At 51.0% G+C, this 14,725-nt stretch overlaps 1 pseudogene; it reads right to left on the bottom strand.

Annotated features, from left to right (window-relative positions):
* The window catches only part of LOC106582537 (ras-associated and pleckstrin homology domains-containing protein 1-like), a 177,768-nt pseudogene that overhangs the window by 7,666 nt on the left and 155,377 nt on the right, over positions 1 to 14,725 (bottom strand).

Raw genomic sequence — 14,725 nt, 5'->3', positions numbered from 1 at the left:
CAACAGAGTAGAATTAAAAACACCAGTGCTTTATAGTAACACAGTAACACAACAGTGCTTTATAGTAACACAGTAACACACCAGTGCTCTATAGTAACACAGTAACACACCAGTGCTGCAGAGTAACACAGTAACACACCAGTGGTGCATAGTAACACAGTAACACACCAGTGGTGCAGAGTAACACAGTAACACACCAGTGCTGCAGAGTAACACAGTAACACACCAGTGGTGCAGAGTAACACAGTAACACACCAGTGGTGCAGAGTAACACAGTAACACACCAGTGGTGCAGAGTAACACAGTAACACACCAGTGCTCTATAGTAACACAGTAACACACCAGTGCTCTATAGTAACACAGTAACACACCAGTGCTCTATAGTAACACAGTAACACACCAGTGCTCTATAGTAACACAGTAACACACCAGTGCTCTATAGTAACACAGTAACACACCAGTGGTGCATAGTAACACAGTAACACACCAGTGCTCTATAGTAACACAGTAACACACCAGTGCTGCAGAGTAACACAGTAACACACCAGTGCTCTATAGTAACACAGTAACACACCAGTGCTCTATAGTAACACAGTAACACACCAGTGCTCTATAGTAACACAGTAACACACCAGTGCTGCAGAGTAACACAGTAACACACCAGTGCTGCAGAGTAACACAGTAACACACCAGTGGTGCAGAGTAACACAGTAACACACCAGTGCTCTATAGTAACACAGTAACACACCAGTGCTCTATAGTAACACAGTAACACACCAGTGCTCTATAGTAACACAGTAACACACCAGTGCTGCAGAGTAACACAGTAACACACCAGTGCTGCAGAGTAACACAGTAACACACCAGTGGTGCAGAGTAACACAGTAACACACCAGTGGTGCAGAGTAACACAGTAACACACCAGTGGTGCAGAGTAACACAGTAACACACCAGTGGTGCAGAGTAACACAGTAACACACCAGTGCTCTATAGTAACACAGTAACACACCAGTGCTGCATAGTAACACAGTAACACACCAGTGCTCTATAGTAACACAGTAACACACCAGTGCTGCATAGTAACACAGTAACACACCAGTGCTTCATAGTAACACAGTAACACACCAGTGCTCTATAGTAACACAGTAACCCTCAGTCCCTCCCCCAACATCAACTCTGTCCCTCCCCCAACCTCAAACCTCAGTCCCTCCCCCAACCTCAACCCTCAGTCCCTCCCCTAACCTCAACCCTCAGTCCCTCCCCTAACCTCAACCCCTCAGTCCCTCCCCCAACCTCAAACCTCAGTCCCTCCCCCAACCTCAACCCTCAGTCCCTCCCCCAACCTCAACCCTCAGTCCCTCCCCCAACCTCAACCCTCAGTCCCTCCCCCAACCTCAACCCTCAGTCCCTCCCCAACCTCAACCCTCAGTCCCTCCCCCCAACCTCAACCCTCAGTCCCTCCCCCAACCTCAACCCTCAGTCCCTCCCCTAACCTCAGTCCCTCCCCCAACCTCAGTCCCTCCCCCAACCTCAGTCCCTCCCCAACCTCAACACTCAGTCCCTCCCCCAACCTCAACACTCAGTCCCTCCCCAACCTCAACCCTCAGTCCCTCCCCCAACCTCAACCCTCAGTCCCTCCCCCAACCTCAAGCCTCAGTCCCTCCCCACCCCTCAGTCCCTCCCCCAACCCTCAGTCCCTCCCCCAACCCTCAGTCCCTCCCCTAACCTCAACCCTCAGTCCCTCCCCTAACCTCAACCCTCAGTCCCTCCCCAAACTCAACCCTCAGTCCCTCCCCCTAACCTCAACTCTCAGTCCCTCCCCCAACCTCAACCCTCATTACCTCACTCCTAATAGGGAGGCAGGTCATTAGAGACAGGTGACAGGGTAAGGTGAGGAATACTGAGGCAGGTGAACAGACAGGTGACAGGTAAAGGTGAGAGGCAGGTGAACAGACAGGTGACAGGTAAAGGTGAGAGGCAGGTGAACAGACAGGTGACAGGTAAAGGTGAGAGGCAGGTGAACAGACAGGTGACAGGTAAAGGTGAGAGGCAGGTGAACAGAGACAGGTGACAGGTAAAGGTGAGAGGCAGGTGAACAGACAGGTGACAGGTAAAGGTGAGAGGCAGGTGAACAGACAGGTGACAGGTAAAGGTGAGAGGCAGGTGAACAGACAGGTGACAGGTAAAGGTGAGAGGCAGGTGAACAGACAGGTGACAGGTAAAGGTGAGAGGCAGGTGAACAGACAGGTGACAGGGTAAGGTGAGAGGCAGGTGAACAGACAGGTGACAGGTAAAGGTGAGAGGCAGGTGAACAGAGACAGGTGACAGGTAAAGGTGAGAGGCAGGTGAACAGAGACAGGTGACAGGTAAAGGTGAGAGGCAGGTGAACAGACAGGTGACAGGTAAAGGTGAGAGGCAGGTGAACAGAGACAGGTGACAGGGTAAGGTGAGAGGCAGGTGAACAGACAGGTGACAGGTAAAGGTGAGAGGCAGGTGAACAGACAGGTGACAGGTAAAGGTGAGAGGCAGGTGAACAGAGACAGGTGACAGGGTAAGGTGAGAGGCAGGTGAACAGAGACAGGTGACAGGTAAAGGTGAGAGGCAGGTGAACAGACAGGTGACAGGTAAAGGTGAGAGGCAGGTGAACAGACAGGTGACAGGTAAAGGTGAGAGGCAGGTGAACAGACAGGTGACAGGGTAAGGTGAGAGGCAGGTGAACAGACAGGTGACAGGTAAAGGTGAGAGGCAGGTGAACAGACAGGTGACAGGTAAAGGTGAGAGGCAGGTGAACAGACAGGTGACAGGTAAAGGTGAGAGGCAGGTGAACAGAGACAGGTGACAGGTAAAGGTGAGAGTCAGGTGAACAGAGACAGGTGACAGGTAAAGGTGAGAGGCAGGTGAACAGACAGGTGACAGGTAAAGGTGAGAGGCAGGTGAACAGAGACAGGTGACAGGGTAAGGTGAGAGGCAGGTGAACAGACAGGTGACAGGTAAAGGTGAGAGGCAGGTGAACAGACAGGTGACAGGTAAAGGTGAGAGGCAGGTGAACAGACAGGTGACAGGTAAAGGTGAGAGGCAGGTGAACAGACAGGTGACAGGGTAAGGTGAGAGGCAGGTGAACAGACAGGTGACAGGTAAAGGTGAGAGGCAGGTGAACAGACAGGTGACAGGTAAAGGTGAGAGGCAGGTGAACAGACAGGTGACAGGTAAAGGTGAGAGGCAGGTGAACAGAGACAGGTGACAGGGTAAGGTGAGAGGCAGGTGAACAGACAGGTGACAGGTAAAGGTGAGAGGCAGGTGAACAGACAGGTGACAGGGTAAGGTGAGAGGCAGGTGAACAGACAGGTGACAGGTAAAGGTGAGAGGCAGGTGAACAGACAGGTGACAGGTAAAGGTGAGAGGCAGGTGAACAGACAGGTGACAGGGTAAGGTGAGAGGCAGGTGAACAGAGACAGGTGACAGGGTAAGGTGAGAGGCAGGTGAACAGAGACAGGTGACAGGTAAAGGTGAGAGGCAGGTGAACAGACAGGTGACAGGTAAAGGTGAGAGGCAGGTGAACAGACAGGTGACAGGTAAAGGTGAGAGGCAGGTGAACAGACAGGTGACAGGTAAAGGTGAGAGGCAGGTGAACAGACAGGTGACAGGTAAAGGTGAGAGGCAGGTGAACAGACAGGTGACAGGTAAAGGTGAGAGGCAGGTGAACAGACAGGTGACAGGGTAAGGTGAGAGGCAGGTGAACAGACAGGTGACAGGTAAAGGTGAGAGGCAGGTGAACAGACAGGTGACAGGTAAAGGTGAGAGGCAGGTGAACAGACAGGTGACAGGTAAAGGTGAGAGGCAGGTGAACAGACAGGTGACAGGGTAGGTGAGAGGCAGGTGAACAGACAGGTGACAGGGTAAGGTGAGAGGCAGGTGAACAGACAGGTGACAGGGTAAGGTGAGAGGCAGGTGAACAGACAGGTGACAGGTAAAGGTGAGAGGCAGGTGAACAGACAGGTGACAGGTAAAGGTGAGAGGCAGGTGAACAGAGACAGGTGACAGGTAAAGGTGAGAGGCAGGTGAACAGACAGGTGACAGGTAAAGGTGAGAGGCAGGTGAACAGACAGGTGACAGGTAAAGGTGAGAGGCAGGTGAACAGACAGGTGACAGGTAAAGGTGAGAGGCAGGTGAACAGAGACAGGTGACAGGGTAAGGTGAGAGGCAGGTGAACAGACAGGTGACAGGTAAAGGTGAGAGGCAGGTGAACAGACAGGTGACAGGTAAAGGTGAGAGGCAGGTGAACAGAGACAGGTGACAGGGTAAGGTGAGAGGCAGGTGAACAGACAGGTGACAGGTAAAGGTGAGAGGCAGGTGAACAGACAGGTGACAGGTAAAGGTGAGAGGCAGGTGAACAGACAGGTGACAGGTAAAGGTGAGAGGCAGGTGAACAGACAGGTGAAGGACAGGTAAAGGTGAGAGGCAGGTGAACAGACAGGTGACAGGTAAAGGTGAGAGGCAGGTGAACAGACAGGTGACAGGTAAAGGTGAGAGGCAGGTGAACAGAGACAGGTGACAGGTAAAGGTGAGAGGCAGGTGAACAGACAGGTGACAGGTAAAGGTGAGAGGCAGGTGAACAGACAGGTGACAGGTAAAGGTGAGAGGCAGGTGAACAGACAGGTGACAGGTAAAGGTGAGAGGCAGGTGAACAGACAGGTGACAGGTAAAGGTGAGAGGCAGGTGAACAGACAGGTGACAGGGTAAGGTGAGAGGCAGGTGAACAGACAGGTGACAGGTAAAGGTGAGAGGCAGGTGAACAGACAGGTGACAGGTAAAGGTGAGAGGCAGGTGAACAGACAGGTGACAGGGGTAAGGTGAGAGGCAGGTGAACAGAGACAGGTGACAGGGTAAGGTGAGAGGCAGGTGAACAGAGACAGGTGACAGGTAAAGGTGAGAGGCAGGTGAACAGACAGGTGACAGGTAAAGGTGAGAGGCAGGTGAACAGAGACAGGTGACAGGGTAAGGTGAGAGGCAGGTGAACAGAGACAGGTGACAGGGTAAGGTGAGAGGCAGGTGAACAGACAGGTGACAGGTAAATGTGAGAGGCAGGTGAACAGACAGGTGACAGGGTAAGGTGAGAGGCAGGTGAACAGACAGGTGACAGGGTAAGGTGAGAGGCAGGTGAACAGACAGGTAAAGGTGAGTGTGTCAGTACAGAGGGTACCTCATCCTGGGTGCCTCTCTTCCAGGCCTCGGAGAAGATGGAGCTGACCTGGCTCTGAGAGCGGCTGTGGCCTGACAGGTTGTTCTCTGATACAGCAACACCACTATCACTACTGCAGTGGGTCGACTGGGACTCTGGAGGGAGAGAGGGAGAGAGGGAGGGAGGGAGGGAGGGAGGGAGGGAGGGAGAGAAGGAGAGAGGGAGGGCGGGAGAGAGAGAGAGAGGGAGGGAGAGAGAGAGAGAGGGAGGAGAGAGAGAGAGAAGGAGGGAGAGAAGGAAGGGAGAGAGGAGAGAAGGAGAGAGAGAGAGAGGGAGGGAGGGAGGGAGGGAGGGAGAGGAGGGAGGGAGGGAGGGAGGGAGGGAGGGAGGGAGGGAGGGAGGGAGGGAGGGAGGGAGGGAGGGAGGGAGAGAGAGGGAGGGAGGGAGAGAGAGGGAGGGAGAGAAAGGGAGGGAGGGAGGGCGGGAAGGAGAGAGAGAGAGGACAGGGCGGGAGGGAGGGAGGGAGGGAGAGAAGGCGGGAAGGAGAGAGAGAGAGGACAGGGAGGGAGGGATGGGGAGAGAGAGAGAGAGAGAGAGAGAGAGAGAGAGAGAGAGAGAGAGAGAGGAGAAGAGAGGAGAGGAGAGGGAGGGAGGGGAGAGGGAGAGAGGAGAGGGGAGGGAGAGGAGAGAGAGTTAGAGCAAGTAGAAATCGTATACATACTGCTAAGTCAGTGGGTAACTGCTGCAGGGTTGATGTCTAATCAATTTTAATTCAGTCATTTCAGGAAGTAAACTGAAATTCCTGGAATTGTACTTCCTGAAATGACTGAATTGAGATAAAAATAGACCTCATCCCTGCAATACTGTGTGTTGTGTTGTAGGTGTGTGTCTGTCCACCACCACTCACCAGGCAGGCTGGATGAGCTGGATCCAGACTTGATAGAGGAGCTAGAGAGAGAGGACCAGTCGTAGGCTGCCTCAGTCCTCTTCATAGCCTCCTGGTAGTTCACATACAGGGTCTTCCCATACTGGAGACACAGAGATACATAGGTCATTAGTCGTTCAGGTGTCTTCATTAGTCGGTCAGGTGTATTCAATAGTCATTCAGGTGTATTCATTAGTCGGTCAGGTGTATTCATTAGCCGGTCAGGTGTATTCATTAGTCGTTCAGGTGTATTCACTAGTCGTTCAGGTGTACTCATTAGTCGTTCAGGTGTCTTCATTAGTCGGTCAGGTGTATTCATTAGTCGTTCAGGTGTCTTCATTAGTCGGTCAGGTGTATTCATTAGCCGGTCAGGTGTATTCATTAGCCGTTCAGGTGTACTCATTAGTCGTTCAGGTGTATTCACTAGTCGTTCAGGTGTATTCACTAGTCGTTCAGGTGTACTCACTAGTCGTTCAGGTGTACTCACTAGTCGGGCAGGTGTACTCATTAGTCGGGCAGGTGTACTCATTAGTCCGGCAGGTGTACTCATTAGTCGGGCAGGTGTACTCATTAGTCGGGCAGGTGTACTCATTAGTCGGGCAGGTGTACTCATTAGTCGGGCAGGTGTACTCATTAGTCGGGCAGGTGTACTCATTAGTCCGGCAGGTGTATTCATTAGTCGGGCAGGTGTACTCATTAGTCGGGCAGGTGTACTCATTAGTCCGGCAGGTGTACTCATTAGTCGGGCAGGTGTACTCATTAGTCGGGCAGGTGTACTCATTAGTCGGGCAGGTGTACTCATTAGTCGGGCAGGTGTACTCATTAGTCGGGCAGGTGTACTCATTAGTCGGGCAGGTGTACTCATTAGTCCGGCAGGTGTATTCATTAGTCGGGCAGGTGTACTCATTAGTCGGGCAGGTGTACTCATTAGTCGGGCAGGTGTACTCATTAGTCGGGCAGGTGTACTCATTAGCCGTTCAGGTGTATTCATTAGTCGTTCAGGTGTACTCATTAGCCGGTCAGGTGTATTCATTAGCCGGTCAGGTGTACTCATTAGCCGGTCAGGTGTACTCATTAGTCGGTCAGGTGTATTCATTAGTCAGTCAGGTGTATTCATTAGTCGTTCAGGTGTATTCATTAGTCATTCAGGTGTATTCATTAGTCAGTCAGGTGTATTCATTAGTCGTTCAGGTGTATTCATTAGTCGTTCAGGTGTATTCATTAGTCAGTCAGGTGTACTCATTAGCCGTTCAGAAACAGACATCGGTTTCCTCAGCAAAATGGTTTGCAATGGAAACGTTTTACTCCAAGCATAAAACGTTTCGCAACGAGAACAAGAGTTTCTATTGAACAAATTCAGGTAGGGTCCCTGCCCCGTTTCATTCCAGCTTGCTTCTGTTCGGTTCCCAGTGAATAAAACCCAGATGTTCCCACACCTTTCCATCAGAGACAAATACTTTTCAGTTTGACCATTGACGTATTCTGTCCAAGGCGTCCCTGGTGAGTACTCTCACGGCTATGGCTCTGCTTTCCATTACTCTCATTGGTTAAGTTGTTGCCGAGGCAACGTCACGTTACCTTGGCGATGCGTATCCCGTTGATCCACTGGTGTAGGGTTCTGACGTCGTCACAACACAGGTACTTGATGTACTGGGATTTCTTCTGGATCTGAGGATGCTGAAGACAGACGGAGAGATGATGGGACATGTTAACCACAACGCTTCACAATAATACAACGCTTGGATTTCTCTCATTTGTTTCTTTTAATTGATCTATAATCTCTCACGGACAGATTCTGCTGACAAAAAAAAATGATGCACCGTTTTAGTTGTGGTGTTATTAAGGAGATGAATTGGGCTAAAACCCCAGCCCAACTGTAGCCTCTCTACTGTATGTAGCCTCTCTACTGTATGTAGCCTCTCTACTGTATGTATCCTCTCTACTGTATATAGCCCCTCTACTGTATATAGCCTCTCTACTGTATATAGCCTCTACTGTATATAGCCTCTCTACTGTATATAGCCTCTCTACTGTATATAGCCTCTCTACTGTATATAACCTCTACTGTATATAATCTCTACTGTATATAGCCCATCTACTGTATATAGCCTCTCCTGTATATAGCCTCTACTGTATATAGCCCATCTACTGTATATAGCCCATCTACTGTATATAGCCTCTCTACTGTATATAGCCCATCTACTGTATATAGCCCCTCTACTGTATATAGCCTCTCTACTGTATATAGCCTCTCTACTGTATATAGCCTATCTACTGTATATAGCCTCTACTGTATATAGCCTCTCTACTGTATATAGCCCCTCTACTGTATATAGCCCCTCTACTGTATATAGCCTCTACTGTATATAGCCTCTCTACTGTATATAGCCCCTCTACTGTATATAGCCTCTACTGTATATAGCCCCTACTGTATATAGCCCCTACTGTATATAGCCTCTACTGTATATAGCCTCTACTGTATATAGCCCCTACTGTATATAGCCCCTCTACTGTATATAGCCCCTCTACTGTATGTAGCCTCTCTACTGTATGTAGCCTCTCTACTGTATATAGCCTCTCTACTGTATATATCCTCTCTACTGTATATAGCCCCTCTACTGTATATAGCCCCTCTACTGTATATATCCTCTCTACTGTATATAGCCCCTCTACTGTATATAGCCTCTCTACTGTATATAGCCTGTCTTTTTACTGTTGTTTTATTTCTTTACCTACATATTGTTCACCTAATACCTTTTTTGCACTATTGGTTAGAGCCTGTAAGTAAACATTTCACTGTGAGGTCTACTACACCTGTTGTATTCAGCATTTCACTGTAAGGTCTACTACTACACCTGTTGTATTCAGCATTTCACTGTGAGGTCTACTACACCTGTTGTATTCAGCATTTCACTGTAAGGTCTACCTACACCTGTTGTATTCAGCATTTCACTGTGAGGTCTACTACACCTGTTGTATTCAGCATTTCACTGTGAGGTCTACTACACCTGTTGTATTCAGCATTTCACTGTAAGGTCTACTACACCTGTTGTATTCAGCATTTCACTGTGAGGTCTACTACACCTGTTGTATTCAGCATTTCACTGTAAGGTCTACTACACCTGTTGTATTCAGCATTTCACTGTGAGGTCTACTACACCTGTTGTATTCAGCATTTCACTGTAAGGTCTACTACACCTGTTGTATTCAGCATTTCACTGTAAGGTCTACTACACCTGTTGTATTCAGCATTTCACTGTAAGGTCTACTACACCTGTTGTATTCAGCATTTCACTGTAAGGTCTACTACACCTGTTGTATTGAGCATTTCACTGTGAGGTCTACTACACCTGTTGTATTCAGCATTTCACTGTAAGGTCTACTACACCTGTTGTATTCAGCATTTCACTGTGAGGTCTACTACACCTGTTGTATTCAGCGTTTCACTGTAAGGTCTACTACACCTGTTGTATTCAGCATTTCACTGTGAGGTCTACACCTGTTGTATTCAGCATTTCACTGTGAGGTCTACTACACCTGTTGTATTCAGCATTTCACTGTGAGGTCTACTACACCTGTTGTATTCAGTATTTCACTGTGAGGTCTACTACACCTGTTGTATTCAGCATTTCACTGTAAGGTCTACTACACCTGTTGTATTCAGCATTTCACTGTAAGGTCTACTACACCTGTTGTATTCAGCATTTCACTGTAAGGTCTACTACACCTGTTGTATTCAGCATTTCACTGTGAGGTCTACTACACCTGTTGTATTCAGCATTTCACTGTGAGGTCTACACCTGTTGTATTCAGCATTTCACTGTAAGGTCTACTACACCTGTTGTATTCAGCATTTCACTGTAAGGTCTACTACACCTGTTGTATTCGGCGCACGTGACCAATAAACGTTGATTTGATTTGAGGCAATACAGAGACTGTTTCTCAGGAGGTTTATAAACTGTACCACTAGATGGCAGTGTGCTCGCTGGATACGGTTGTTCTCTCCTCTGACAGGAAGACCGAGGGCAGCGATTCAACATCCTCAATCCCTCCGCTGTACCCAGTTACTCCCATCAGGGATTACATGGAAACATTACCATCAGACCAGAATAGAAACCTTCTCTGTTTACTAGGAGGGGGAATATTTGGTGTATAATTGACATGTCTTTAGAGTCTGACTCTTATATTAGAAAGAGTCCTGACAAGAGAAATAATGGTAGTTTACTGGATCTCCCTCCTCCTCCCCTACTTCGCCCTCGTCTCTCTCCAGTCTCTCCTCCGTCTCTCTCCAGTCTCTCTCCAGTCTCTCTCCTCCAGTCTCTCTCCAGTCTCTCTCCTCCGTCTCTCTACAGTCTCTCTCCTCCGTCTCTCTCCTCCGTCTCTCTCCAGTCTCTCTCCTCCGTCTCTCTACAGTCTCTCTCCTCCGTCTCTCTCCAGTCTCTCTCCTCCAGTCTCTCTCCTCCAGTCTCTCCTCCAGTCTCTCTCCTCCAGTCTCTCTCCTCCAGTCTCTCTCCTCCAGTCTCTCTCTACAGTCTCTCTCTCCAGTCTCTCTCTCCAGTCTCTCTCCTCCAGTCTCTCTCCTCCAGTCTCTCTCCTCCAGTCTCTCTCCTCCAGTCTCTCTCCAGTCTATCTCCAGTCTCTCTCCTCCGTCTCTCTCCTCCAGTCTCTCTCCTCCAGTCTCTCTCTCCAGTCTCTCTCCCCAGTCTCTCTCTCCAGTCTCTCTCTCCAGTCTCTCTCCAGTCTCTCTCCAGTCTCTCCTCCAGTCTCTCTCCTCCAGTCTCTCTCCTCCAGTCTCTCTCCAGTCTCTCTCCTCCAGTCTCTCTCCTCCAGTCTCTCTCCTCCAGTCTCTCTCCAGTCTCTCTCCTCCAGTCTCTCTCCTCCGTCTCTCTCCTCCGTCTCTCTCCTCCGTCTCTCTCCAGTCTCTCTCCTCCGTCTCTCTCCAGTCTCTCTCCTCCAGTCTCTCTCCTCCAGTCTCTCTCCTCCAGTCTCTCTCCTCCAGTCTCTCTCCAGTCTCTCTCCTCCGTCTCTCTCCAGTCTCTCTCCTCCGTCTCTCTCCAGTCTCTCTCCTCCAGTCTCTCTCCAGTCTCTCTCCTCCGTCTCTCTCCAGTCTCTCTCCTCCGTCTCTCTCCAGTCTCTCTCCTCCGTCTCTCTCCTCCGTCTCTCTCCAGTCTCTCTCCAGTCTCTCTCCTCAGTCTCTCTCCTCAGTCTCTCTCCTCAGTCTCTCTCCAGTCTCTCTCCTCCATCTCTCTCCAGTCTCTCTCCTCAGTCTCTCTCCAGTCTCTCTCCTCAGTCTCTCTCCAGTCTCTCCTCCGTCTCTCTCCTCCAGTCTCTCTCCTCCAGTCTCTCTCCAGTCTCTCTCCAGTCTCTCCTCCAGTCTCTCTCCTCCAGTCTCTCTCCTCCAGTCTCTCTCCTCCAGTCTCTCTCCTCCGTCTCTCCCCAGTCTCTCTCCAGTCTCTCTCCAGTCTCGCTCCTCAGTCTCTCTCCAGTCTCTCTCCTCTGTCTCTCCCCAGTCTCTCTCCAGTCTCTCTCCAGTCTCTCTCCTCCATCTCTCTCCAGTCTCTCTCTCCAGTCTCTCTCCAGTCTCTCTCCAGTCTCTCCCCTCAGTCTCTCTCCTCCAGTCTCTCTCCAGTCTCTCTCCTCCAGTCTCTCTCCTCCAGTCTCTCTCCTCCAGTCTCTCTCCAGTCTCTCTCCTCCGTCTCTCTCCTCCGTCTCTCTCCAGTCTCTCTCCTCCATCTCTCTCCAGTCTCTCCTCCAGTCTCTCTCCTCCAGTCTCTCTCCTCCAGTCTCTCTCCTCCAGTCTCTCCCCTCCAGTCTCTCCTCAGTCTATCTCCTCAGTCTATCTCCTCTGTCTCTCCCCAGTCTCTCTCCTCCGTCTCTCTCCTCCGTCTCTCTCCTCCGTCTCTCTCCCGTCTCTCTCCTCCGTCTCTCTCCAGTCTCTCTCCGTCTCTCTCCTCCGTCTCTCTCCAGTCTCTCTCCAGTCTCTCTCCTCCGTCTCTCTCCAGTCTTTCTCCTCCGTCTCTCTCCAGTCTCTCTCCTCCGTCTCTCTCCAGTCTCTCTCCTCCGTCTCTCTCCAGTCTCTCTCCTCCGTCTCTCTCCAGTCTCTCTCCTCCGTCTCTCTCCTCTGTCTCTCCCCCGTCTCTCTCCTCCGTCTCTCTCCTCCGTCTCGCTCCTCCGTCTCTCTCCAGTCTCTCTCCCGTCTCTCTCCTCCGTCTCTCTCCAGTCTCTCTCCAGTCTCTCTCCTCCGTCTCTCTCCAGTCTATCTCCTCCGTCTCTCTCCAGTCTCTCTCCTCCGTCTCTCTCCAGTCTCTCTCCTCCGTCTCTCTCCAGTCTCTCTCCTCCGTCTCTCTCCAGTCTCTCTCCTCCGTCTCTCTCCAGTCTCTCTCCTCCGTCTCTCTCCAGTCTCTCTCCTCCAGTCTCTCTCCAGTCTCTCTCCTCCAGTCTCTCTCCAGTCTCTCTCCTCCAGTCTCTCTCCAGTCTCTCTCCAGTCTCTCTCCTCTGTCTCTCTCCAGTCTCTCCTCCAGTCTCTCTCCTCCAGTCTCTCTCCTCCAGTCTCTCTCCTCCAGTCTCTCTCCTCCAGTCTCTCTCCTCCAGTCTCTCTCCTCCAGTCTCTCCCCAGTCTCTCTCCTCCAGTCTCTCCCCAGTCTCTCTCCAGTCTCTCTCCTCAGTCTCTCTCCTCTGTCTCTCCCCAGTCTCTCTCCTCTGTCTCTCCCCAGTCTCTCTCCTCCGTCTCTCTCCTCCGTCTCTCTCCTCCGTCTCTCTCCTCCGTCTCTCTCCTCCGTCTCTCTCCAGTCTCTCTCCTCCGTCTCTCTCCAGTCTCTCTCCTCCGTCTCTCTCCAGTCTCTCTCCTCCAGTCTCTCTCCAGTCTCTCTCCTCCAGTCTCTCTCCAGTCTCTCTCCTCCAGTCTCTCTCCTCCAGTCTCTCTCCAGTCTCTCTCCTCCAGTCTCTCTCCTCCAGTCTCTCTCCTCCGTCTCTCTCCAGTCTCTCTCCTCAGTCTCTCTCCACCGTCTCTCTCCACCGTCTCTCTCCTCCAGTCTCTCTCCTCCAGTCTCTCTCCTCCAGTCTCTCTCCTCCAGTCTCTCTCCTCCAGTCTCTCTCCTCCAGTCTCTCTCCTCCAGTCTCTCTCCTCCGTCTCTCTCCAGTCTCTCTCCTCCAGTCTCTCTCCTCCAGTCTCTCTCCTCCGTCTCTCTCCTCCGTCTCTCTCCTCCGTCTCTCTCCTCCGTCTCTCTCCTCTCACCCAGTATCCCCCCCAAGTATCCCCCCTCTCTACACTCCCCAAGTATCTCCCCCCTCTCTCCTCTCACCATGTTTCTCCCCCCTCTCCTCTCCCCATGTATCTCCCCCTCTCTCCTCTCCCCATGTATCTCCCCCTCTCTCCTCTCCCCATGTATCTCCCCCTCTCTCCTCTCCCCATGTATCTCCCCCCTCTCTCCTCTCCCCATGTTTCTCCCCCCCTCTCTCCTCTCCCCATGTTTCTCCCCCCTCATGTATCTCCCCCCTCTCTCCTCTCTCCATGTTTCTCCCCCCTCATGTATCTCCCCCTCTCTCCTCTCCCCATGTTTCTCCCCCCTCATGTATCTCCCCCTCTCTCCATGTTTCTCCCCCCTCATGTATCTCCCCCTCTCTCCTCTCTCCATGTTTCTCCCCCTCTCTCCATGTATCCTCTCCTCTCCCCATGTTTCTCCCCATGTATCTCCCCCTCTCTCCTCTCCCCAAGTATCTCCCCCTCTCTCCTCAAGTATTCCCCCCAATCCTTGTTTTAAATGGACTGGACCTATATATTTACCACCTGGGTCCTGTTTCAGTAGTAATGACATCAGAGCTTGTTGTTAAGTATCTGATAATCTACCATTTATACAGGAGTGGTTAAAACATGCTAATAACGGTCCTCTGAGTGAATCAAAACGGTTTGGTTATACCTCCACTGGTATGTCATCCAGCCCTGGAGTTGGTATACCTCCACTGTTATGCCATCCAGCCCTGGAGTTGGTATACCTCCACTGGTATACCATCCAGCCCTGGAGTTGGTATACCTCCACTGTTATGCCATCCAGCCCTGGAGTTGGTATACCTCCACTGTTATGCCATCCAGCCCTGGAGTTGGTATACCTCCACTGTTATGCCATCCAGCCCTGGAGTTGGTATACCTCCACTGTTATGCCATCCAGCCCTGGAGTTGGTATACCTCCACTGTTATGCCATCCAGCCCTGGAGTTGGTATACCTCCACTGGTATACCATCCAGCCCTGGAGTTTGGTTATACCTCCACTGGTATACCATCCAGCCCTGGAGTTTGGTTATACCTCCACTGGTATACCATCCAGCTCTGGAGTTTGGTTATACCTCCACTGGTATACCATCCAGCCCTGGAGTTTGGTTACACCTCCACTGGTATACCATCCAGCCCTGGAGTTTGGTTATACCTCCACTGGTATACCATCCAGCTCTGGAGTTTGGTTATACCTCCACTGGTATACCATCCAGCCCTGGAGTTTGGTTACACCTCCACTGGTATACCATCCAGCCCTGGAGTTTGGTTATACCTCCACTGGTATACCATCCAGCCCTGGAGTTTGGTTATACCTCCACTGTTATGCCATCCAGCCCTGGAGTTTTCCCAGCCT

This window comes from Salmo salar, chromosome ssa21, assembly GCF_905237065.1.
Source record: "Salmo salar chromosome ssa21, Ssal_v3.1, whole genome shotgun sequence".
NCBI classification, from domain to species: Eukaryota; Metazoa; Chordata; class Actinopteri; order Salmoniformes; family Salmonidae; genus Salmo; species Salmo salar.
The sequence above is the reverse complement of the archived record's forward strand: the minus strand, read 5'-3'. Positions and strand labels throughout refer to the sequence as shown.